The following is a 27,288-nucleotide window of genomic DNA, read 5'->3' on the forward strand; positions in this document are numbered from 1 at the left end:
AGATTCCTCCAGTTCCAGGATGCCTGCCCCTGTCTCCTGGACCCACCAGTCTCCTTGCCTGCTGCTGGCTTTAGTGCTGGGACTCACAGGTGAGCATGGCCATGGGAAGATCCCCCCTCCCTGCCCTGGATGCCTTTTTAACCAAGGAGTTGTAGGGCATTCAGATAAACAAGGATAAGCACCCCCACTGCTATCCCCCAGGCTACCACAGAGAGCCAAGAACTAGACATTATTTGAATGCACGGAACAGGGGGTCAGAGCAACTTTTCTGTGGCTCTGTCACCTGCAATTGTTATCAGGGACATGAAAACAGATGATGGTTTGATGAGTGTGTTAACTTTGCTGATCCTCACATCATAACTGTTTATAATGATGATGGTTTGCAGAAGGGGAAACCGAAGCAGAGAGCATAATTTGCCCAGTTCCATCTACCCAAGTCTGTGGAGAAGCCAGAATTTAAGTCTAGGGCCAAGAACTCCTGGATTCATTCTTTTTACCACGTTATGCTGTTGGCTACTCAGTGGAGGCTCTTGTAGAAAAGTTAGACATATGGAGAAACTAGCAGAATAGAGATAGGACAGACATCTAGGACCCAGAAACAGGAGGTAGGACAGGGTTGAAAATCTGCTGTGTGTGCTCCCAAACTTTTGTTAATGATGTGTTACTATATACCAATATTTTTTGTTTTGCGTTTTATTTATTTATTTATTTATTTGTTTTTAAGATTATTTTATTTATTTATTTACTTATTTATACAAGCACTGGGTACAGTCAGAAGCATGGGAGGGTGAGAGAATTCACCAGAGCCAGAGCGGGGAGCAGAGCAGGCAGAAGGACCGAAGTACACTGCTGAGGGAGCAGCGGGCGGCAGGAGAGGTCTGCGCGCCATGTGGGACCCTCCTGTGGTGGCCGGGGAGAAGCCGGGGATGGAACCGGCGCTGTAGAGGCAGCGGGCTGCTTTGCAACCCAGTGCTCAACCACTGCGCCACCGGGGAGGCCCTATATACCAATATTTTTAATGAGCATTTAACATACACAATCCTCAAAACATACTCCTTGTATACTAGCAAGCCAGGACAGCACTTCACATGTATTTGCAAATGCATGTTGTGGTGGATGTGCATGTATGTACAGGTGTGAGAAGTGTGCAGACACACACACTTGTGGGATTTTTGAAAAGGTTTTTTATCATTGTTCTCTCCAATCATTTCTCAGTCTGCATGAAGTGCACATTGACAAAAGTTTAGTTCTCAGAGTCTCTCTACTCTCTTCCTTCCCCTTCTACTTCTCCAAATTCCCCCTTGTCCTTCTTGAAACTATTAGACAAAAAATTCTTCACCCTTGGTAAGAGAGTAAAGTGTGTGCATGATTTTCTTGGAGTCCTGCTCTCACACTGCACAGGGGTGAGGAGGAAAGAAGGGGATGGAAACACAGAGCCTCACCTAGACCGTCTCCATCTGTCCTTGCGCCCACAGCCTCAGGAAATCCGATGAGTAAAATCATTTCAATTTCTTGAACCCTCACCATGTACCAGACACAGCAGGAAAGGCCTGGAGGTGTCATCTCCTGTGACCATTGTCTCTGAGAGAGCTAATTTATCCCCCCTCCTTACAGATGGAATAACAGAAGCACAGAGAGGTTCAAGGTCACTTACCCTAACTAGTAGAGCTGCGATTTGTTCTCACACAGTCTGACTAGAGTTCCCGGGTTAACCACCACCCTTCTCGGATGCCTCTGACCCGTCTCCACCCCAGGAGCTTTCTGCAGCTTCTGTGCGGGGGTGGGGGAAGGGAGAGTGAGGGAAAGAGGGTTTGTGACTTTCTTCTCTGGGTTCTTCCTCTTCCTGGAAGCTGTTTGCGTATTAGACCAAGTCATCTCCAGGGGAAACTCTCGGGATTTCCGCTCAAAATAGACACTGGGGTCTCCGGGAGGTGCAAAAGTCTACTCTGTGTCAGGCGCTGTTACGGGCAGGAGAGGTGAGTTGCTAAAGGAAAGAGACAAGGTCGTTGCCCTCTTGGGGTTATGTCTCATGGGAGAAATGACAGCAGACAATAGACACGCTAGGTAAGTGCAAGACACGGTGTGTTAGGGTCTGACCCGTGTGAAGGGCACAGAATGAAAGTATCCCAGGTAGGAGAACTGCCAGTATCTGGAGCAGGATGGATTTTTTTAAAGGACAGCGTGGGTGGCATCTCTGAGAGAGAAACTTGAGCAAAGGTTAAAGGAGGTGTGGGATGAGATAGGTAGATTCTAGGTTAGAGCCCTCCTGACAGGGAGCAGCACGGGCAGAGGCCCTGCGTGGAGGCTTTTCTGTTCTGTTCAAGGATGTGGGCTCCCGTGAGTGGTGCCACTGCAAAGTCAGAGAGAGACATGATGATCTGACATTAGCTTTAATCATGCTAGCACTCGGACAGAGAGGCAAGTAGAAAAAACATATAAGAGGAGATTCCTTGGAGAAACAAGGAACACTGGTGCATGAGGACAGCTGCTGTAGAGACGGCGAGGTCAGACCTCAGACACATGATGAAGCAGCAACAGATTCTCTGACCCGCGGGATTTGGATGGAAGAGAAGGAGGCAAATATTTGTGTCTGAGCCTCTGGAAGAATAATGGGCCTCAGGAGACAGAGGGAGACCTGTCAACTGTGAGCTGTGCTTTTCCATCCAAGCACCATGTCCAGGGGACTTTCAGGGAAAAGGTCTGTCAGAGATGTAAATGCGGGAGCCACAGAGACAGGGATGACACTTCCCCATGATGTGGCTACTGCTGACTGTCTGATCTTCTTTCCCTCCTCCATTTCTCCCTCCAGTCATATTTCTTGCCATTTTTGTCTACCCCACCACCCAAAATCCTCCTTGAAATTAACCACTCCCTCTGTGATCGAGACACACCAAAGGCCCCGCCCTCTACAGCCTGTGCCTCCTTAGGGCATGTTTGTGACAAAGGGTGGGAGGTGGGTGGGTCTTCCCAGATCACACTCTGACAAGGTGAACCGCAAATTGTGTCATAAGAAATAAAAAAAGCCAGAGGATTTGTTTGAGTCCACCAACAATCTGCTCCCCTGATTTAGCCCTACCACCTGGGCTCATGCCTGTTTTAGGACACTTTGAACAAGAAGGAATGTTCTGGCATTTCTCTGTTATCTCCAGAAACCAGGTAGTGCAGCTGCAGTGAAAATGAACAGCAAAGTGCTGCACCTGCAGGTACATGACCACGGACCACTCCTGTCTCTGCAGCTCACTACCCAGGGTCCCAACACGGGCACACCCCCAGTTCTTTCATACATAGGCTGAGGTCGCTCCCTCCTTGCTGTCTTGCCCACTGGTTCCATCTCCACCTTCTAGAGCAGGGTTCTCAAGTCCCCCAGCTTTGAGCCACTTAGCCCAGCTCAAAGGCATGACTCAGGGTAGTCACCGTGCATGACCACATATTTTACATTGTGGCAAAACACACATCACATAAAACTCACCATTGAACCTTTTTTAGGATGTGATTCAGCGGCATCAAGTACGTTCACATTATTTCAAACTGACACCAGGATGCATGTCACAATCTTTTCAATATCCTGGGAGAAGTCTCTGTACCCACTAACAATAAATTCGCTATTATTCTTCCCCAGCAGCCCAAGGTTACCCTTATGCTCTTACTTGTCTCTATGAATTTGCTAATTCTAAATATTTCATGTAATTAGAACTGCGTATCAATCCTTTTTTTCTGGTTCATTTTATTTAGTAAAATGTTGTCAACTTTTATCAATGTAAAAGGACATAAATGATCTAATTCCCTCTTTAGGGCTGAGTAATATTCCATTATTTATGGCACATTCTGTTTATGCCTTCATCTGTTAATGGAAATTCATTATTTTAATCCATTGACTCTTTTTTTTTTTTAGAGGCATGTTATTTATTTACTTATTTGTTTGTTTGTTTGTTTGTTTATACATGCACTGGGTACAGTCAGAAGCACGGGAGGGTGAGAGAATTCACCAGAGCCAGAGCAGGGAGCAGAGCAGGCAGAAGGACTGAAGTACACTGCTGAGGGGAGCAGCGGGCGGCAGGAGAGGTCTGCATGCCATGTGGGACCCTCCTCAGGTGGCCAGGGAGCAGCCAGGGATCGAACCGTGCCGCAGAGGCCACCGGCAGCTTCGCAACCCAGCGCTCAACCGCTGCGCCACTGGAGAGGCCCAATAACCCATTGACTTTTAGAAAAACATTTATAGCAGTAATAGACACAAATATACCATGATCGTGAAATTGGAAAAAAGCCCAGACTTGAGACCATGTTTTCCGTTTATTAAATACCTCGTTCACTGCTTTTAGGGAGCTCAACACCTCATGCTCATGCACGCACCCTGGAAACACCCCTGTCATGAGCACATGATCTATGGAAGAGGTTGCTGGACACACAGAGGTTCTTGCTGTTCAATCCATCCTACAACACATCCATTACTTCCGCCACCAACCAATGGTCTCAATACTCTCGTGTCCATGAATGTAAAGGACTGGAATGCAACATCTCCTGAGACCACAAAGTGTCCAGCCAGTATTTGGTGTAGCATGACCCTTCCAGAGATGGCTCAGGCACTAATCCTGCCACCTCACCCTCCCTGTGCCTCAGTGTCCTCATTAGGAACAGCCTCACATTACAGGTTCGTTGTGGGGGGTTCCATGTGTTGACATCCCCATGTGCTGAGCCCAGGAACCCCCGAGGTGAGCACTTGTCAGCAGGTTCTGGTGATACCTCTGAGAAAGCCCACAGGGTCACGCAGGATAAACGAGTAACCACTGTGCTTCCCTGCAGGAGCGGCTGGCGAGGAGGAGCTGCAGGTGATCCAGCCTGACAAGTACGTGTCCGTGGCAGTCGGAGAGACGGCCACTCTGCGCTGCTCCCTGACCTCCCTGCTCCCTGTGGGGACAGTCAGGTGGTTCAGGGGATCGGGACTAGGCCGGCAGTTAGCCTACAGTTTCAAAGGAGCAAGAGACGAAGGCCCCTTCCCCCGAGTAACCAGTGTCTCAGATGTCACAATCAGAGATAACAAGGACTTTTCCATCCGCATCAGTAGCATGACCCTAGCAGACACTGGGGTCTACTACTGTGTGAAGTTCCAGAGAGGGAGCCCTGACACAGAAGTGAAGTCGGGACTAGGCACACAGGTCACCGTGAGTGGTGAGTACCGTGGGGTCCCCCACCTGCGTGTGGCTGCAGGTCACTGTCACGCCCTCCTTTTTGTGAGCAACACCTAAGAGTCAGGCGTGGATGTGGGTGCTGATCTACATGGCTTGATTCACCCCATTCTACAGACCGTGGAAGTCGAGGCTACACAAATCATGCCAGTTGCTCAAGGTCATGTGGCTGGGAAATGGGAATGCGGTCTGGAACCCCAGACTACCTTGCTGCACAGTTCAGGTGTCTGAAGAAAAGTTGCATTTTTTTTTTTACCCAGACAAAAGTGTTTCCTTGTGCTCCTCTGTCCATGTGAGCAACTTTTTGAGGTGTGCTACTTCTGAACAGCATGGGCTCATGGAGCCCCTGGTTGCCCCACAGAGCTCACCTCACTGGGGTTGGATTCCCACCCTCTGGGCCTCAGGAAGAAATGAGACACCCAGTTTAGGACCCAGCTTCATTGCTGGGAAAAACTCCCACCTCTAAATATTTAAATGGGAGCTGAGGCAGCTGCAAATAGGGGCTGAGATCCCCACAGGCTTCTGCCTGAACCCCAAGATGTTCCTGAGGAAGTCTGCCCTCCTTTCTTTCAAAGTGCTGCAGCTTCCCATAAAGAAAAAACTTCATAAAAACACCTCGGATCTCATTTATGTGTGGGTGTCATTCCCCCAAATGGCTTCTTAGCGGGTCTGTAACAAGAGGCAGAGAATCACCATCAGTGGTGTCTGCTGCTTTCCTCAATGGGGTTTTTCAGAGCAGCTGAGGACTTGCGACATTCCTGGTTGTGTCCCCTACACGCTTCCCCCCACCCCAGACAGTGTCAGGTGGGTGGTGACCAGGACGGGGACAGCAGCCACAGGAGCTGGATGTCAGCACCTGCTGTGAACCTGCCTGAGTGGACACATCCTCACTCCTCTGCCGGGGTGAGGCTTTGATCACTTTGCACAAAAACACACATGGAGGCTCAAGGATGCAGAACAGAGACCAAAGTGGTCACTCACATGCCGGTTCTGCCTGCAGTCCCCTGGGTTCTGCCCCTCCCCAGGATGAGAGAGTCGCTTCTGACACTTTCCAGGCCTGTGTCTGTCTCTTATTTAATGACACTGAGAGACACCCGCCTTGGCTTTCTCAGGCTCAGGGAACTTCTTTCCAGCCGAACCTGACCCTGAGGCCAAGGAGAACCCCTATTCACCATCATCTGTACCCTCCCTTTTAATCAGAGCTGGGCACAATTGAGACCTACTTGGAAATTGTTTAAAGAATGAAAAGTTTGAATTAAATCCCTCACCGCCCACGGGGAGAGCTGGGAGACCAGGCCTGGGCTCATCACTGATCTGCGTTTATCTTATGAAACTTGCCTCCGCGGCCTGCTTCCCTCATGCATCCCAGGAGCAAGAGCATGCGTCCAGTTTCACAGATGCATGAGGGAGGGGCCCGGCCCCCTCTCCTGGACTGGCAGCCTGGTTCCAGCCTCCGCAGATCCCCTGTCCCACTGCTTTCCTCCTGTGTTGCTTCTCTGACCTTGGAAATGCTCCCAGGCTGGCAGGTCAGGAACAGCTATAGAGACCAAGGTCATGTTGTTCCTGAGCCCAGACTGATGGGAAATCCCCCAGAGCTAGAGAGGGGGACTCTGCACCCAGGCCTGCAACCCTGTCACATTCCCTGATCCTGGTTCACCTCTGGGAACCTGGGTGTCCCTAAATGAGGGTGATGACACCCTCATTTAATAATCAGGTGAAGTTATAAACAGTGTCACCCACTTATCCTTGGGGAGTCAGTCACGCTTATTGTTACAAATGTTCCTTCGTAGCCAAACCCTCTCCCCCTGTGGTATCGGGGCCCACAGAGAGGGCCACCCCTGGGCAGACAGTGACCTTCACCTGCCAGTCCCACAGCTTCTCCCCCAGAGACATCAGCCTGAAGTGGTTCAAAAATAGGAAAGAGCTGCCAGCCCCCCGGCCCAACGTGGACCCCCCAGGAGAGGCCGTTTCCTACAGTGTCTCCAGCACAGCCATGGTGCAGCTGGCGTCCGGGGACGTCCTCTCCCAGGTTATCTGCGAGGTGTCCCACGTCACCCTGCAGGGCGGCGGTCTTCGCGGGACAGCCAACTTGTCTGAGATCATCCGAGGTGTGAACCCCCCAGCCCAACCCTGCCTGAGACACAGCCTGCTCCTCCCCACTCACTCCAGGCGCTGATGTTCTGGAGTCCAGTCCCACCATCCTTGGCCATCACCAGCCCTGCATGTGTGGGTCACTCCCCCAGTCTCCCCGGCAGCTGCCAGGGCAGCACCTCCCACGTGCCCGGCAGTGAGTGGGCAGCTTCCTGAACTTAACCCATAGCCACCACATCACTGGGCACCCTCTATAGCCCTGCCCAAGGTGCTTGGGGATGGTATTTATTTGCCACAGTGATTGTGATCCCACCATTGCCTGCAGGGGCGGGGCCTGTTGATTTCCCTCCTATTACCCTCCAGTCCTTGAGCATCTGGGCACTCTGCTTAGTGGTCGCACACACATGCAGAGAGAGCCTCAGTGTTGGAGGCCGGCTGCCTGCCCAGCATGTCCTGGGTGACGCAACTGCTGCGGTGGGGGTCAAGTGATGGGGCCCTCCCCTGGGATCTGTGCCATAAGGTCAGAGCTTCTGCCCTGTGCTGTTACAGTTCCGCCCACCTTGGAGGTTTCCCAGTATCCCGTGGCAGGGAACCAGGTGATTGTCACCTGCCAGGTGAAGGCGTTCTACCCCCGGAACCTACAGCTGACCTGGTTGGAGAACGGAAACGTGTCCCGAACAGAAAAGCCCTCGACTCTCCTAAAGAACAAGGATGGGACCTTCACCTACATGAGCTGCCTCCTGGTGAACGCTTCTGCCCACAGGGGGAATGTGGTGCTCACCTGCCAGGTGGAGCATGACGGGCAGCCCGCGGTCTCCAAAGCCCTCACCCTGGTGGCCTCAGCTCACCAGGACAAGCAGGACACAGGTGTAACTTCAGGTCAGGCCTCAGCTCCAACTGACCCAACCTTTTACATTTTATCTTTTTTTTTTAGTGCCACCAGTAACAATTCATGTGTTATTGATAATCTAGAATGTACAGCTATGAACAGAATATAAAGGAGCCGCCTCATCCCAATTTTCACACCCTGAGTGCCCACAGGTCAAGTGTTCAGAACCGAGCATTGCAGGTCAGGGACGTAAGTCCAAATAGAGAAAGTGGGGATTGGAGGTGATGCTCCCACTCTCAGTCCTGATCCTACCATCTTCCCCCTATAGTGGCTGCAATAGCCAGGTCAGCCACCCCTCCTGGCTCCCCACAATCCACTGAATCTCTAGTCTTTTCTGGTCTCTACACCCCTATGATCAGCGTCACCGGCTGATGCTGCGCCTCTGTCTGTGAAGTAGTGGCCAGTCTCCGTGGGCGTGGAGTGTGAGTCTGGAGCTGACGTGGCCAGCAAACATCACAAGGACTCACTAAAATACACACCTGCAAGATTCAGTCCCCTGTGACTTCATGTCCACGTCAATACCCTGCGGTTTTAGAGTTATAGAGAAAGGAGTCAAGGAGCAACAAGGTGGCGGGTGGGGATTAATTTTCCCCCTTTGAGTAGCTGTTGGCTGCAGAGACCATTTCTGGAGAGAAGCAGCTGCTCTCTGCACTGTCCTTGGCCACCCCAGTGGACAGAGGGGCGCCGGTGATTTGGCCCAAGGGGCACACCCCACATCTCAGGTCCCACCAGGGCCCAATTGTAGCCCCGCCCAAACATCAGCCCCTTTCCTCACTCCCCAGGTGCCCCCAGCAGCTGTTCTCACAGGTCAGACACTGCAGGGCCCCCTCCACCATGGAGCCCACTCCTGGGGAGCGGGCGGCCTGGACTCCCTCCCCCAAGAGCCTCCCGCACTCTCCTTGCCCATGTGGTAGGTCACTCAGGAGACCCTGAGGTTTGAGTCTTCTTGTGCAAAGAGCAAATCTGGCATCATCCTACAGACAGTGATGGATTTTCCTTGTTTTGGTCACACTGCTCTTGCAGGGCCCCCTCAACTCTCTGAACCTCACATTCGTAATCAGTAGAGCACGGTCATCACCCTCCGGCACCTCAGGAAGCTCTTTACCCTGATTCCTGCCTTAATCTAGAGAAGGACGCAGGTTCAAGCTTCAGAGGGTTGACGGACCAGGGGAGCCCAGTGGGTAGTGGAGGCCCAGGGAAGGGCTCCAGTGTGGCCCCTAATGGTGCCTTCTCTCCCTTGTCTTCCAGGCAAAGAGCAGTCCATGCCACTCCTCATCGCTCTGCTCCTGGGCTCTAAGGTGCTGGTGCTGGTGGGTGTCTCTGCCTCCTACGTGCACAGGAAGCAGAGGCCCTGACTGTGAGTCCTGGGGAGGGAGGGCAGGCCAAGGTCAGTCCCGGGAGGGGCAAGGTCAGCAGGAGGGCAACCCACAGGTCACACATGGTCAGGCCTCCCAGGAGATAAGAGAAGCTGACACACCTCCCTCAACACCCTCAGGAGGCTTAGGTCCCTCTAAACATCCCAGCATCCAGAAAGTGTTTGGGGAACTGCAGAGGGTGTTCCAGAGTGACTGGGGAGCCTTGGGGTGCTGTGGAAGAAACAGGCAGGGTCCTGAATAGAGGGCTGCAGTGAGGGGCTCCCTTGGAGACCATGTCTAGATATTTTGAACATGGGGACTCCGTGGGTGGAAAGGAATCCACAATGAGGGGAGTGTTGAGGAGTCCCAGGTTTGCTGCTCTGAGGTGCTTCTGGGGCTCTGGCGCGGAAGGGTCGGAGGCGTCAGCACAAGGGCGAGAGCAAAGGCTGAGGTGCAGAGGCCTGTCTAGGAGAGTGCCCAAGAGAGCAGTACCAGAGCCATGAGAGACACACAGGGAGTGCGTCCTGAGCATGGGCAGGTCATTAAATGTGACATGTCTCCTGCAGCTTCCTCCCTCCTCCCTGCTGTCTGCACCTCTGCTCTGCAGCCTCCTCCCTTCCTGAAGGGCCCGCCTAGAGGAGGAGGGACAAGAGCAACCACAGACTCTGCTCCCCAGGCTCCTCCCCCAGTGACCTGCTGCCCCCACCCTGCTGTCCCTTCTCACAGGCTGACCCCAGAGCTGGCTCCATCCAGGGGCCTCTCAGGAATGCACACCCGCAGAATTCCCAGTCAGCAGCTTTTGGTTCTCATCACATGGCCAGAGTGCAGTGGGATGGGAACTAGGGGCTGCTGGGAGTGAGACCCAGAGAGGGACGACGCCAGTCACTGCATCAGAGCTGGTTCCACCATCGTCGGCCACAAGCCAGGGAAGAAAACGGAAACTAGGGCAGGTCGTGCAATTTGCTCTGAGAAAACCACATTAAAACCCGCTTTGACTCCACAACAAGCATGCCTTCATCTCATCCCGCGTAGCCCTTGAAGGGTATTATATGACTGGTTTTTCTACTGCTCTGTAGTCTCCTATTGAGGAATATGCCACAATTTATATTTCTTCTCATACTGAATGTTGAAACTTTACCTGGTGCTTTGAAGTACAACTTCCCAATAAGACTCTTATCTTGGTGTCCTCCCCCCATCCGGGACAGCACCCCTCGCCCTTCTAGCGTGGCCTGCAGAGCTGCATGTTGTGTCATTTGGGGGCCTGGTTGTGCAGAAGAGTTTTCACTTTCTGATCAAGTGTTGCTTCTTTGATTCATGCTTTTGATCTAGCTATGCTGATCTGCTGTGTGTGCGTGTGTAAGGGGTAGTCACGTTATAATTTTCGCCCACACGGGTAAGTTACCCAGCACTCACTGATCTTCGCTGCCCTTCACTTTATATCAAGTTTCTGTAGACACCTGTGGTTCTTTTTATGAGGACTTTGTTTCATTGAGCTAATCATCTAATAGTCAAAGCTACATAGACAAGAAGAACGGCCTTGTAAAAAGATTTTGAGACCACTTTGAGCAAAGTTTCCCCTTTTCTTGTCTAAAATTGTCATGATTCTTCAGGACTAAGTGATCTTAGAATCAAACTGTCATGTTTCATGGAATCTCCTTTAGAATCATTATTTGATCATTATTTGATCGCATTGAATTTACATATTATTTTCGTCAACTGAAATCTTCCATGTATTGACTTTTCCCACTCATGACATACATCTATTTTAGTTTTGTTTTATGACTTTCAATTCATAATTTTAGAGCTTTCCCATGATGATTTTATGAGTCTCTAGTTAGAGCTTTCTTTAACAATTCCCAGTCGGTGAATATGAAAGTGTATTATCACTGTTTTCAATGACTCACGACTGTGGTATGGGATTGTGTTCAGAGCAAAGATCTTATGTTCAGTAAGAGCACAGGACACCGACTACTACTATTGGTATGTTTTCTTTGGGGGTAACTCTTGTAACATTAACCTAATGATTGAAAATCAGTTTTTACCTACATCTTAGGCTCATATGCACATGGTTTGAAAGTCAAGTCGTTCCACAAGTTCTAATAGGAAAGCTGGACTCACCTAATATAACCATGACCACCCCCCAGAAGCAATTCTTTTCAATGCTTTCAACTGAGTGTTTTTGGTTTTACTGCTGTATCTCACAGAGGATATACTTGTATTGCTATGTTTTGATTTCTCTCTCTTAGGGATTATTTATTGTCTCCCCACAAGGGGTGATGGAGATACACTGTTCAGTTACCCCAGCCTCATACCTCTCACATGCACACTATCTATCCTCATCACCCTGATATCACCCTATTATATTTTTCTAAAGATTTATCTATTTATTTATGCAAGAATGGGGTATAGACCAGAAGTGCGGAAGGTGAGAGAATTCACCAGAGACAGAGCAGGGAGCAGAACAAGCAGATGGACCGAAAACACCGCTTAGGGGAGCAGTAGGCAAGAGAGGAGAGGTCTGCTGCACCATGTGGGTATCTCCCTGGCCGGCTAGGAATTGAACCCGTGCTGCAGAGGCTGCAGACAGCTTCACAGCACCACACTCAACCCACTGCGCCACCGGGGAGGCCCCCTGTTATATACTTTTTATGCCCCTTTTCAGAATATTGCCTGAAGGAGTTACACTTGACCCAGTTAAAAGCAGACCCTCCATATGATTACATTATACACCTTGAGGTTTTTGAACTTGTGTCAAGGGACTGAAGGGAAATTTTATCCACTGTAAGAAAATCCTTACCAAAGCTTCAGTGAGCCACAAGCTCTTGAAACCCAACAACCTTAGCTGGTGAGCCCTGGCCAGTCCAGTCTCTCCCAGGCCAGCTTGCGCTGGTCATCTGTAGTGATGACATCTCCGTGTTCTGGATGCTCAGTTACAGACCACTGCAGGCAAAAGTCTTCTTAAACACCTTTCCTAGTTTCTCACTATTGTAGTCCTCAGTGGGCCCTTGGACTGTGAGCAGCTCTTGGTGGAGGGGCACAGACTGGCTACCAGCCACTCGCATCCTAGGGCCTGGCCATGGGCGTGTGGGACACAGCTTGTATCCCTGTGGGATTCTCTTTTCCTGGGGCTCCTAAATGGACAGTCACAGAGACCCCAGAAGGGGTAGCAAGCAAGTGCAGAGAGCACAGGGCCCAAGGGTGAGGCACTATTTCTACGAGGCTACACAAGTCTCTGAACACATATGAGAAGCTCCTGACCTTAAACTCCCTCCATCCCAGCTTCACAGTGGAAGTGTGGCAACACCTCGTCATTTCACCACTGATGTGAGCTTCCTCTTGTATCACAGAAGGGTCTCCTCTCCACAGAGCAGAGTCTGGGCTCCCAGCACACACCCGGACAGAGCAGGCTCCTCCACTTCCAGGATGCCTGCCCCTGCCTCCTGGACCCACCAGTCTCCTTGCCTGCTGCTGGCTTTACTGCTGGGACTCACAGGTGAGCATGGCCATGGGAAGATCCCCCTTCCCTGCCCTGGATGTCTCTTTAGCTAAGGAGTTGTAGGGCATTCAGGTAAACAAATGTAAGCCCACTGGGGCTACCACAGAGAGCCAAGGACTAGACATTACTTGAGAGCACAGAATCAGGGATCTGAGCAAATTTTCTGTAATCTGTCACCTGCAACTGTTATCAGGGACATCAAAAGAGATGATGGTTTGGTGAGTGTGTTAACTTGGCTGATCCTCACAGCATAATTGTTTATAACAACAATTATTGTCCCTGCTTTGCAGTCGGGGAAACCAACACCATCTACCCAAGTCTGTGGAGAAGCCGGAATTCAAGTCAAGGGCCAACAACTTCAACATTCATTCTTTTTACCACGTTATGCTGTTGGCTACTCAGTGGAGGCTCTTGCAGAAAAGTTAGACATGTGGAGAAGGAAGTAGAATCTAGATATAGGACAGAGAGCTAGGACAGAGGAACAGGAGTTAGGACAGGATTGAAATTCTGCTTTGTGCTCACAAACTTTTGTTATGGATGATAGATGTTACTATGTACCAATATTTTTATTTTTATTTTTTTGTTTTTCAACAGAAAAGAACTTTAATACAATTAGTGTGCAATAAAGAGAAGGGAAGGAATAGGTAAAATAATTTTCACATGAAACACCCAAAGTGACTCATTCCCTTGTGGGTAAATGCCCAGCCAAATAGGGTTGACTCAAAGCAGGGCTGCTGAGGCCCAAAATCTTACCCCAAGTCTAAGGCACCTTCTGGTAGGGACCCATGGAAAAGAGGCAGAAGAGGTCAGACAAGTCTGGAAGGAAAAAAGCCAAATCAAAATCAAGATAAATGCTGCCGTGGTCAGCCTCCCCACGGGGCCTCTCATCCAAGTCTGTTTCAGGGGTCTCCTTCCACGTCCCCCAAGTCCCTGGTGCAAGAGCCAAGAAGCCAGTGCCGCTTCTTCACGTCTCTGTTCCATGTGCCTCCTCCTTCCCCAGTGTCCTCTGCAGCTTCTTCTCCTCCCTGCTCAGCTTCACTCTCCCTTGGTTGGGGCAGGGAGCCTGGAACCTCCCCTTTCCCTGAGGACCCCCCTGTTGCAGAAACAGACTCAGAAAGACAAAGCTACTCACGTTACAGGAAAGCCAGGGCTAGGACTGGAACTGGGTCCCCTTCCTCCGACCCACACATTTCCCCTTCACCTGTGAGTTCTGAATGATCAATGACCAGGCAAAGGTTAGTCTAGAAGAAACAGGGGATTTCATAGTTGACCTTCTGCCTCACTTTATTGACAATAACCAGGTGTGTCAGGAAGCCCTTCTCCAAGCTCCGCTAGTGGGGACGACAACCGCATGGGGAAGTCTCGAGAGCAATTTCTCAGGACAGAAATCTCGTAAATGGTTTGGAATCGATCTGGAAGTTCAGCAGGAGGGTGAGTGGGGAGTGAGTGGTTATAAAAAGAGACTTGAGTTTTAGTGCTATTTTAATGATTTTTAAAGGACAAGATTTCCTTCTATCTCCATGACCCCCTCTGGGTGATATGCAGTCTCCTGTTGACCTCTTGCCCCAGTAAATTAGCAGTCACCCCAGGAAACAAAGTATTTCAAACTCTTCCACCCCTGCACCCCCCACTTTGCCAAGGTTTTATTCCTTGGCTTCCTACCATTGACTATTTTTTTTTGATAGTTGAGTAACATTTTATTTTTTTAATAAATTTTATTTTTATATTCCCCATACAATTGCAACCCCCTTATTTTGACCCCAATCCCTCCCTTCCCCACCTCCCACCCCCATAGAGTATCTCTGGTTCATAGTTGTTTGTTGATTTTGATTTTCACTTTCTTATAGTTATTCATTTTCCTAGTCCCTTATTTAAGTTATCTAGATTATTGCTATGAGTGAGACCATCCGGTATTTTTCTTTTTCTTTCTGGCTTATTTCGCTGAGCATGATCCCTTCCAGCACCATCCATGTTGCTGCAAATTGCATGTGTTTATCTTTTTTGAATGCTGAGTAATATTCCATGGTATATATGTACCACAACTTCTTGATCCAGTCATCTATTTTTGGGCATTTGGGCTGTTTCCAAAGCTTAGCTATTGTAAATAGTGCTGCTATAAACATAGGGGTGCAGGTGCTCTTTGGAATTGATGTTTCTGTGTCCTTTGGGTAAATACCTAGGAGTGGAATTGCTGGATCATATGGAAGCTCTATGTTTAGTAGGTCCAGAAATCTCCACATAGCTCTCCATAGTGGTTGGACCAGTTTGCACTCCCACCAACAGTGCAGGAGAGTTCCTTTTTCTCCACATCCTCGCCAACATTTGTTGTTGCTAGTTTTTTTAATATGTGTCATTCTCACTGGTGTAAGATGGTATCTCATGGTAGTTTTGATTTGCATTTCCCTGATTACAAGTGATGTTGAATATTTTTTCATATGCCTGTTGGCCATTTGCATTTCCTCTTCAGAGAAATTTCTTTTTAGCTCTTCTGCCCATTTTTTGACAGGATTATTTTCTTTGTTGTTGTTGAGTCTCATCAGCTCTTTGCAAATTTTTGTGATCAGTCCTTTATCATTAGTGTTGTGTGCAAAAATGTTCTCCCAGTTGGTGGGGTTTCTCTTTGTTTTTGTTATTGTCTCTTTTGCTGTGCAGAAGCTCTTTAATTTGATGTAGTCCCAGCTGTTTATCTTTGCCTTCACTATCACTGCTTTGGGTGATGTGTCTGTAAAGATGTCTTTGATGTGCATATCACGTATTGTTTTGCCTATATTTCCTTCTATGTATTTTATGGTTTCAGGTCTTATGTCTAGTTCTTTAATCCATTTTGAGTTGATTTTTGTGTATGGTGTGAGGTAGTGGTCAAGCTTCATTCTTTTGCATGTAGAGACCCAGTTTTCCCAGCACCATTTATTGAACAAACTTTCTTTGCTCCAATGCATAGTCTTTGCTCCTTTGTCAAAGATTAGTTGACCATAAATCTGTGGGTTTATTTCTGGATTTTCTATTTGATTCCATTGGTCTGTGTGTCTGTTCTTGTTCCAATACCATGCAGTTTTGATGATTATGGCTTTGTAGTATAGTTTGAAGTCTGGGAGTGTGATGCCTCCATTCCCTTCTTTTTTTTTCAGGAGAGCTTTGGGGGTTTTGGTGGCTCCATATGAATTTCATCAATAATTGTTCTATTCGGGGTTTTTGGTGGCTCCATATGAATTTCATCAATAGTTGTTCTATTCAGGGTTTTTGGTGGCTCCATATGAATTTCATCAATAATTGTTCTATTTCTTTGAAGAATGACATTGAAATTTTTTTAAGATCAGAATCAGTTTAATCATTTAATTTAATCACATTTTGAAGACAAAGAGTGAAATGGATCAACATTTATTGTATTTTTTATTTTTAAAAGTAATAATGCAGAAAAATGATACAGTGATAATTGCTGAGCTAATCATCACACATTAGTAGTCTCTTATCTTACTCCTCTGGTCCAGTCTTTTTTGGAAACACATTCTGAGATTCAGCTCACAACATCAGTGGTGAAAATTTGTTTTTAGATTTGCCCTTGCCTTTCTCAGAGCCATTATACTCTTTAGTTCTCCAGTGACTGAATTCCTCCTGAATTTCTGCTGTGACATCCCAAATATTTGTCTTTGACCATCTGCCCTCCTTCACAAAAACACACCTCACATTTAAACAGTTTAGAATTTTGATAAATGTTTACTAATATTAAAATTTTAAACATCATTCAAAAGCATCCCCTATTTTCCAGACTATCAAGTGTCCTCTTGTGACCTGATATTAGCATCTGCTCATGAATCTGGTTTTCTTGCTCAGCCTGACCATTCACAATGTAACCATCATAGAGAAGTCTTTTTGATTCCTTACTAGTTATGTAATAGATGGATGTAGTTTCCTTGCCAGATAAGGTAGTATTCAAGATGGTTAATTTCACATCCTAACTGGGACACAGGATGTCCAGATATTTAGTCAAATATTATTTTTGGTATTTTTTTTGTGAGGCTCTTTGGATGGGATTAACATGTTAAGTCATAGACTTTGAATAAAACAGGTTGCCCTTTTAATGTGGGCAATCTATGACATTGAAATTTTTATTGGAATAGCACTGAATCTGTATATTGCTTTTGGTAGGATGGCCATTTTAATAATGTTTATTCTTCTAATCCATGAGCAGGGGATGTCTTTCCATTTCTTTGTGTCTTCTTCTATTTCTTTTAACAGTGTTTTATAGTTTTCTTTGTATAGGTCCTTTACCTCTTTTGTTAGATTTATTCCCAAGTATTTGATTTTTTTGGTTTCGATAATAAAAGGGATGGTTTTTTTTTTTATTTCTTCTTCTTCAGATTAATTGTTTGTATATAGGAAGGCTACTGACTTTTGCATGTTGATTTTGTATCCTGCCACTTTACTGAACTGATTGATGAGTTGAATTAGTTTTTCTGTGGAGTTTTTGGGGTTCTCTATGTATATTATCATATCATCTGCAAATAGTGATAGTTTGACTTCTTCTTCTCCTATTTGGATTCCTTTTATGTCTTTCTCTTGTCTTATAGCTCTGGCTAGGACTTCCAGTATTATACTGAAAAAAAACAGTGGTGAGAGTGGACATCCTTGTCTTGTTCCAGATCTTAATGGAAATGCTTTCAGCTTTTCACCATTGAGAATGATACTAGCTGTTGGCTTGTCATATATGGCCTTTATGATGTTGAGGTATGTTCCTTGTATTCCAAGAATTTCAAGGGCTTTTATCATGAATGGGTGTTGCACTTTGTCGAAAGCTTTCTCAGCATCTGTTGATATTATCATATGGTTTTTATATTTCTTTTTGTTGATGTATTGGATAACATTGATTGATTTTCAGATGTTGAACCATCCTTGTGTCCCTGGAATGAATCCTACTTGGTCGTGGTGAATTATCTTATGGATACATTGTTGGATTCTGAGAGCTAAAATTTTATTGAGGACTTTTGCATCAGTGTTCATTAGGGAGATTGGCCTGTAGTTTTCTTTTTTTGTGTTGTCCTTGTTCGGTTTTGGTATTAGTGTAATGTTGGCTTCATAGAACATGTTTGGTATTATCCCTTCCTTCTCAATTTTTTGGAAGAGTTTGTGAAGGATAGGCACTAATTCGTCTCTGAATGTTTGGCAGAATTCATTTGTAAATCCATCAGGTCCTGGGCTTTTGTTTTTGGGGAGGTTTTTGATTACCATTTCAATTTCGCTACTTGTAATTGGTCTGTTTAGGTGTTCTATTTCTTCTTTATCTAGCTTTGGGTGATTGTAGAGTTGTAGGAATTTGTCCATCTCCTCTAGATTGTTGAACTTGTTTCCATATAACTGTTCATAGTAGTTACTGATTATTCTTTTGATTTCTGCTGTGTCCGTTGTGATTTCTCCTCTTTCATTTATGATCCTGTTTCTTTGTGCTTTCTCCCTTTTTTCCTTTGTGATCCTGGCTAGGGGGTTGTCTATTTTATTGATTTTTTCGAAGAACCAGCTCTTGGTGTCATTGATCTTTTGGATTGTTTTTTTTAGTTTTGATTTCATTTATTTCTGCTTTGGTTTTTATTATTTCTTTTCTTCTACTGGTTTTGGGGTTTTTTTTGTAGTTCTTTTTCTAGATCTTTGAGTTTCGAGATTAGGTTGTTTCTTTGAGTTCTTTCTTGTTTCTTGATGTGAGCTTCTATTGCTATATATTTTCCTCTTATTACTGCTTTTGCTGCATCCCATACATTTAGGAAATTGGTGTCCTCCTTGTCATTCAATTCAAAGAATTTTTTAATTTCTTCTTTGATCTCCTCATTAGTCCAGTGGTCTTCCAGTAGTGTGGTTTTCAATCTCCATGAGGTAGGAGAGTTCCTTGCCTTCTTTTTATGGTTTATTTCTAGTTTGATGCCTTCATGGTCAGAAAAGAAGGTTGGTATGATTTCAATCTTGGTGTATCTGTTGATGTTTGTCTTGTGTCCCAGTATGTGATCCATCCTGGAGAATGATCTGTGTGCACTTGAGCAAAATGTGTACTCCGTTTTTTTGGGGTTTAGTGTTCTATAGATGTCTGTTAAGCCCAAGCGCTCTAGATCCTTATTTAGAGCTTTAGTGTCTTTACTTATTTTTTGTCTCATTGATCTATCCATTGTTAATAGTGGTGTGTTGAAGTCTCCCACTACGTATGTGTTTTCTCTGATGTGTGTTTTCAGAGATGACAATAGTTGTCTGATATATTTTGGTGCTCCTTCGTTTGGTGAATATATGTTAATGAGTGTTATTTCTTCTTGAAGTATTGTCCCCTCCATCATAATGTAGTGACCGCTGGGGTCTCTTTTTATCTTTTTGAGTTTGAAATCTGTTTTATCTGATATGAGTATAGCTGTTCCTGCTTTCTTTTTTGGTCCATTTGCTTGTAGGATTGTTTTCCATCCCTTAACTTTGAGTCTATTTTTATCTTTTGTAGCTAAATGTGTTTCCTGGAGACAGCAAAAGGTTGGGTTTTGTTTCTTAATCCAGCCTGCGACTCTGTGTCTCTTTATTGAAGAGTTTAGTCCATTTACATTTAGAGTTAATATTGATATGTTAGCATCTGTATTTGCCATTGTGTTTGTCTTTCCTTTGATTTTATTTATTTATTCTTTTAATAACTTTTTTTTTTTGGCCTTCTTTTGTTGTTATTCGTCCCTCTGAGGTTCTGGCTTTAGGACTCCTTGTAGTATTTTTTGGAGTGGGGGTTTAGTCGTAATGAAATTCCAGAGTTTCTGTTTGTCTGGGAAGGTCCTTATTCTTTCTTCATAGAGGAAGGAGAGCTTTGCGGGATAGAGTATTCTTGGTTGGCATCTGTTTCTTGGAGTCTGTTGACTATGTCCCTCCATTCTCTCCTTGCCCGTAGTGTTTCTTTGGAGAAGTCTGATGTCAGCCTGATTGGTTTTCCTTTGAATGTTATCTGTTTCTTCCCTCTTGTCAGCTTCATTATTTTCTCCTTGTCCTGGATTCTTGGGAGCTTTACTATTATGTGTCTTGCTGTATTTTTCCTTTCATCGTGGAAGTCTGGTGTTCTTCTTGCTTCTTGTATATCAATTTTCAGCTCCTTCTTCATGTTTGGGAAGTTCTCTTCAATTATCTCCTTGAATATTTTCTCTGTTCCTACATCTCTCTCCTCTCCTTCTGGGATTCCTATAACTCTTATATTTCCTTTCCTCATGGAGTCAGATAATTCCCGAAGTCTTTCTTCAGTCTTTTTCCTTCGTACTTCTCTTTCCCTTTCTGTTTTGGTTCTTTTATTTCTGTGTCTTCAAGAGAACTTATTCGTTCTTCCATTTCATCTATTCTGCTTTCATTGCTTTTCCTAGAGTTCTTTAGTGCCTCCATTAATTCTTTGATCTCCTGCATTTCTTTTACTTCCCTCTTTAGGGACTCAATTTCATTCTTCTGATCATTGATTATTTTCCCCTTTCATTGTTTTCCTTTATGACTTCTGTCAGTTTTTTAATCACGGCAATTTTAAATTCTCTTTCTGGAAGGCTCAGAAGTTCTTCCAAGTTACTGTCATTGCAATCTGGGGGGTGGTTTTCTTTTTGTGGTGTGCTTTTTTCCTGAGGAGTTGTTAGGTTGCGTGTGGTTCTTCTACTCCCTACTGTCTGTTTTCTAATTTGCCGTATGCATTGGGATACTGTGTAGCTGTGTACCAATATTTTTAATGAGCATTTAACATACACAATCGTCAAAACATACTACTTGTATACTAGCAAGCCAGGACAGCACTACACATGTATTTGCAAATGCATGTATGTAGTGGTGTATGTGCTTGTATGTACACGTGTGAAAAGTGTGCAGATACACACACACTCTTGTGGGATTTTTGAAAGGTTTTTTTTCCATTGTTCCCTCCAATCATTTCTCAGCTTTGAAGTGCACATTGACAAAAGTTAAGATTTCAGAGTCTCTCCACTCCCTTCCTGTTCTACTTCTCTAAAATTTCCCCTTCTCCTTCCGTAAACTATTAGACCAAACGAATCTTCGCCCTTGGTAAGAGAGTAGAATTCTGTGCATTATTTTCTTGCAGTCCTGCTCTCATGCTGCATGGGGGTGAGAAGGAAAGAAAGGGATAAAAATACAGAACCTCACCTAGACCGTCTACATCTATCATTATGCCCACATCTGTGTTTACACCTCTACCCATGCTCTGTCATCCAGCACCAGTTCAAGTCTCAGGAAATCTGGGAGTGGAATTCATTGCATTCCTCCTTGGAGGCCCTCCTCCATGCTGGATGGGCTGAGGAGACAAGAAGGGGGAAGTGCAGGTTCCTGAAGGATACAGAGAAATTATCCCCATGTATAATTCTATCTACACTCCTATCTCTGTCATCTATATCCCCAGAAGCCTCTCAGCCTCAGGAAATCCGATGAGTAAAAACATTTCAATTTCTTGAACACTCACCATGTACCAGACACAGCAGGAAAGGCTGGAGTTGTTGTCTCCTGTGACCATTATCTCTAAAAGAGCTAACTTATCCCCCCTCCTTACAGATGAGAATAACAGAAGCACAGAATGGGCCAGATCACTCACCCTAACTGGTAGAACTGCGATTTGAGCTCACACAGTCTGACTATAGAGTTTCCGGGTTAACCACTACCCTTCTTGGATGCGTGTGACCTGTCTCCCCCCATGAGCTTTCTGCAGCTTCTGTGCACAGGTTAGGGAATGGAGAGTGAGGGAAAGAGGGTTTGTGACTTTCTCTCCTGGGTTCTTCCTTTTCATGGAAGTTATTTTTATCTTTGGCCAAGTCATCTCCATGGGAAACTCTTGGGATTACCGCTCAAAATAGATGTGGGTTCTCAGGAAGGTTAGCATTGGACAGTCACATGATCAACCATTTATTGAACACCTACTATGTGTCAGAAGCTGATACAGTAATGAGGGGTGTGTTTCTGAATAAAATAGACAAAGTAGTTGTCCTTTTGGAGTTATGTTTTAGTGGGAGAAATGGCAACAGACAATAGACACATTAAATAAGTACAAAATATAGTGGATTAGGGTAGGATCAGTGTTAAGGGAAAAAAAAGAAAGTATTCCGAGATAAGAGAACTGCAAGTATCTGTAGCAGGATATATTTTAAACAAGGCAGTGTAGGTGGGCATCTCTGAGAGAGAAACTTGAGAAAAGTTTAAAAGGAGGTGTGGCATGAGCCATGTGGATTTGGGGGAAGAGCCCTCCTGACGGAAGAGCATGGGCTGAGGCCCTGAGAGGAGACTTGTCGGCTCTTCTCAAGGATGTGGGCTCCTGTGAGTGGTGCCTCTGCAAAGTCAAAGAAAAAAGTGATGATCTGACATTAGTTTTAACATACTAGCACTTGGACAGAGAAGCAACTAGAACATTTAAGGGGTCATTTCATGGAGAAACAAGGAACACCAGTGCACGAGGACAGCTGCGGTAGAGACATTTTTTAGCAAAATGTTGTCAAAGTATACCTATCTAAACAGACATATTGTGATCTCGTTAATTTTTAGGGTTGAGTAATATTCCTTTATTTATGCCACATTCTGCTTATGCCTTCATCTGTTAATGGAATTTTGTTAGTTAAGCCTTTGACTTTTTGAAAATAATTATAGCGGTAATAGACATTAATATACCATGATCATGGAATTGAAAAAAAAATTTCAGATTTGAGACTATGTTTTCCTTCTTATTAAATACCTTGTTCATTGTGCATAGGGAGCTCAACACACTCATGGTCATTCAAGCACCAAAGCCAGGGAATATCCCCAATCATGAGCACACAATCTCAGGAAGAGGTTGCTTCACCCACAGAGTTGCTGTTCAATGACATCTTACAAACATACCAATCACTGGGTGTGTTCTCACAAACCAATGTTCTCAAAACTTTCATGGTCCATCAAGGTAAAGGACTGAAAATGCAACATCTCCTGAAAACAGAAAGTATCCACCAAGTTATTGGTGAACCATGACTCTTTAGTGCCTTAGGCACTAAACCTGCCACCTCATTTGGAACAGCCTCACATTACAGGCTCGTTGTGGGAGTTCCAGGGGATGATGCACTCATGTGTCCAGCCCAGTTGCCCTCGAGGTGAGCACTTGTCAGCGGGTCCTTGTGATAACACTTGAGAAAGCAGTCAGGGTCACGCAGGATGAACAAGTAATCTCTTTGCTTCTCTGCAGGAGAGGCCGGCGAGGAGGAGCTGCAGGTGATGCAGCCTGACAAGTCTGTGTCGGTGGCAGCTGGACAGATGGCCACTCTGCGCTGCCACAAGATCTCCCTGCTCCCTATAGGGCCTGTTAAGTGCCTCAGGGGGTCAGGGCCAGGCCAGCAATTAGTATACAGTTTCAAGGGAGCAGGAACAGGAGAAGGCCCCTTCCCCCGAGTAACCCATGTCTCAGATGTCACAATCAGAGAAGACAAGGACGTTTCCATCCGCATCAGTAACATCACCCCAGCAGACACTGGGGTCTACTACTGTGTGAAGTTCCAGAAAGGGAGCCCTGACACAGAAGTGAAGTCGGGACCAGGCACGCAGGTCACCGTGAGTGGTGAGTACTGTGGGGGCCCCCCGCCTGCCTGTGGCAGCAGGTCACTGTCATGCCCTCCTTTCTGTGAGCAACAGTTAAGAGTCAGGCGTGGATGTGGGTGCTGATCTGCATGGCTTGATTCACCCCTTTCTACAGATTGGCGATGGCAAAGCTGCACAGTTCATGCCAGTGCTCAAGGTCATGTGGCTCGGAAATGGGGGGTGAGGTCTGGAACCCCAGACTACCCGTCTCCACAGCTCATGTGTCTGAAGAAAAGTTGCTTTTTTTTTCCCCTGACAAAAGTGCTTTCTTGTGCTTCTCTGTCCATGTGAACAACTTTTTGGGGAGTGCTGCTTCTGGACAGCATGTGCTGGCAGCTCATGAAGGCGCTGATCACCCCACAAGCTCACCTCACTGGGATTTGATTCCCACCCTCTGGGCCCGAGGAAGACACGAGACACCCAGTTTAGGTCCCAGCTTCATTGCTGAGAAAACCTCCCACCTCTAAATATTTAAACGGGAGCTGAAGTGGCTGCCAATAGGGGCTGAGATCCCCACAGGCCTTCTGCCTGAACCCCAAGATGTCCCCGAGAAAGTCTGTCCTCCTTCCTTTCAAAGTGCTGCAGCTTTTCATAAAAAAAAAAGCTTCATAAAAACACCTCGGATCTCATTTATATGTTGGTGTCATTCCCCCAAGTGGCTTCCTAGAGGGCCAGTAACAAGAGGCAGAGAATCACCATCAGTGGTGTCTGCTGCTTTCCTCAATGGGGTTCTTCAGAGCAGCTGAGGACTTGCGACATTCCTGGTTGCGTCACTTACACACTTTCCTCCCCACCCCCAGACAGTCTTGGGTGGGTGGTGACCAGGACTGGGACAGCAGCCACAGGAGCTGGTTGTCAGCACCTGCTGTGAACCCGCCCGTGCTGGGCACACCCTCACTCCTCTGCCCGGGTGGGGCTTTGACCACTTTGCACAGAAACACACTCATAGGCTCAAGGATGCAGAACAGAGACCAAAGTGGTCACTCACATGTCGGTTCTGCCTGTGTTCCCCTGGGCTCTGCCGCAACCAGGATGAGGAAGGAGTTTCTGCATCTTTCTAGGCCTGTGTCTGTGTCTCATATTTAATGACACTGAGAGATGACAGCATGGCTTCTCAGACTCAGGGATCCTTGTTTCCAACCGAAAACTGACCCGAGGCCAAGGAGAACCCTATTCAGCACCCCTCTGTCCCTCACTTTATAGTCAGAGCTGGGCACAGATGAGACCTACTTGAGAAATTGTTTCCAGAGTGAGAAGTTTGGAGTAAATCCCTCATCGCCCGTGGGGAGAGCTGGGAGACCAGGCCTGGGCTCATCACTGATCTGTTGTTTCTTTATCTTACGAAACTTGCCTCCTCAGCCTGCTTCCCTCATGCACCCTGGGAGGGAGAGCTTGTGTCCCTCTTCACAGATGAGGAAGGGAGATGCCCAGCGCCCTCTCCGGGCTAGCTGCCTGGTTCCAGCCTCCACAGGACCCCTGTGTCCCTGCGTTCCTTCTGTGAATGCTTCTCTGACCTTTGAAAGGCTCCCGGGGTTCTATAGGAACAGCTATAGAGACAAAGATCGTGTTGTTCCTGAGCCCAGACTGATGGGAAATCCCCTGGAGAGAGAGAAGGGGGACTCTGAATCCAGGCCTGCAACCCTGTCATATCCCCTGATCCTGGCTCACCTCTGGGCTCACATTTAGGACACCTGGGTGTCCCTAAATGAGGGTGATGACACCCCAGCAACACTAGAGACAAAACAATAATCAGGTGAAGTTATGAACAGTGTCTCCCATTTATCCTTGGTGGGAGTCACAGTCACGCTTCTTACAAATTCTCCTTCGTAGCCAAACCCTCTCGCCCTGTGGTATCGGGGCCCACAGAGAGGGCCACCCCTGGGCAGACGGTGACCTTCACCTGCCAGTCCCAAGACTTCTCCCCCAGAGACATCAGCCTGAAGTGGTTCAAAAATAGGAAAGAGCTGCCAGCCCCCCGGCCCAACGTGGACCCCCCAGGAGAGGCCGTTTCCTACAACATCTCCAGCACAGCAAAGGTGCAGCTGGCGCCGGGGGACTTCCACTCCCAGGTCATCTGCAAGGTGGCCCACATCACCCTGGAGGGCAGCCGTCTTCGCGGGAGAGCCAACTTGTCTGAGACCATCCAAGATGTGAACCCCACCCAAGCCCTGCCAGAGACCCAGCCTGCTCCTGCCCACTCGCTCCAGGCACAGATGTCCTGGAGTCCAGTCCCACCATCCTTGGCCATCACCAGCCCTGCATGTGCGGATCACTCCTCCAGTCTCCATAGCAGCTGCCAGGGCAGCACCTCCCACGTGCCTGGCAGTGAGTGGGCAGTTTCCCAAACTTTACCCATAGCCACCACATCACTGGTCACCCCCTACAGCCCTGCCTGAGGTGCTTCGGTATTACATTTATTTGCCACAGTGATTATGATCCCACTGCTGCCTGCAGGGGCAGGGCCTATTGATTTCCCTCCTGTGCCCTCTAGTCCTTGCGCACCTACTGTGTGCAGGGCACTGTGCTTAATGATCACACACACATGCAGAGAGAGCCTCAGTGTTGGAGGCTGCTGCCTGGCCAGCATGGGCCAGGTGACAGCCCTTCTGCAGTGGGGGCCAGTGACGGGCTCCTCCCCTGGGATCTATCTGCGCCATAAGGTCAGAGCTTCTGCCCTGTGCTGTTACAGTTCCGCCCACCTTGGAGGTTTCCCAGTATCCCGCGGCAGGGAACCAGGTGATTGTCACCTACCAGGTGAAGGAGTTCTACCCCCGGAACCTACAGCTGACCTGGTTGGAGAACGGAAACGTGTCCCGAACAGAAAAGCCCTCGACTCTCCTGGAGAACAAGGATGGGACCTTCACCTGCACGAGCTGGCTCCTGGTGAACGCTTCTGCCCACAGGGGGAATGTGGTGCTCACCTGCCAGGTGGAGCATGACGGGCAGCCTGCGGTCTCCAAAGCCCTCACCCTGGCGGCCTCAGCTCACCAGGACAAGCAGGACACAGAGGAAACTGGGGTGTGGCCTCGGCTCCAACTCACCCAACCTGTTATGTTTTATCTCCTTTTTCTAATATTATGGTAACAATTCATGTTCTATTGCTAATGCAGAATGCATAGCTATTAACAGAATTTAAAGCAGCCACCCCATTCCTTTTCCTGCATCCTGCGTGACCACAGGTTAAGTATTTAGAAGCGAGCATTGCAGGTTTTGAAAGTAAGCACGAAAGAGAGAAAGTGAGAGGTGATGATTCCACTCTCGGTCCTGCTCTTACCGTCTTCTCCCCATGACGGCGTCAACAACCATGTCTGCCACCCCTCTTGGCTCCCCAAGCTCCGCTGAATCTCTAATACATGCCGGTCTCTACACCCCCATGGCCAACATCACCAGCTGATCCTGCATCTCTGTGAAAAGGCCGGTCTCTGTGGGCGTGGACTGTGAGTCTGGAGCTGACGTGGGCCAGCAAACATCACAAGGACTCACTAAAATACACGACCTGCAAGTTCTAGTCCCCTGTGATTTCATGTCCACTTCAATACCCTGTGGTTTTATAGTTTTAGAGAAGGGAGTGAAGGAGCAATGAGGTGGCGGGTGGGGGCTTAATTTTCCCCCTTTGAGTAGCTGTTGGCTGCAGAAACCTCTTCTGGAGAGGTGCAGCTGCTCTCTGCACTGTCCTTGGCCGCCCCAGTGGACTGAAGAGTC

General features: G+C 47.2%; 1 pseudogene across 1 annotated transcript; it reads left to right on the plus strand.

Moving 5' to 3' along the window:
* The first annotated feature begins 19 nt into the window (after window positions 1-19).
* On the plus strand, window positions 20-27,282 carry LOC311179433 (signal-regulatory protein beta-1-like; annotated as a pseudogene). The gene is made up of 10 exons: window positions 20-89; window positions 4,801-5,166; window positions 6,974-7,291; window positions 7,824-8,153; window positions 9,412-9,511; window positions 12,941-13,011; window positions 23,198-23,566; window positions 25,417-25,736; window positions 26,276-26,604; window positions 27,208-27,282. The product of its transcript is annotated as a signal-regulatory protein beta-1-like (transcript).
* The last annotated feature ends 6 nt before the right edge of the window (window positions 27,283-27,288 follow it).

The sequence above is a fragment of the Talpa europaea genome (assembly GCF_964194135.1).
Source record: "Talpa europaea genome assembly, chromosome: 11".
Taxonomy (NCBI): domain Eukaryota; kingdom Metazoa; phylum Chordata; class Mammalia; order Eulipotyphla; family Talpidae; genus Talpa; species Talpa europaea.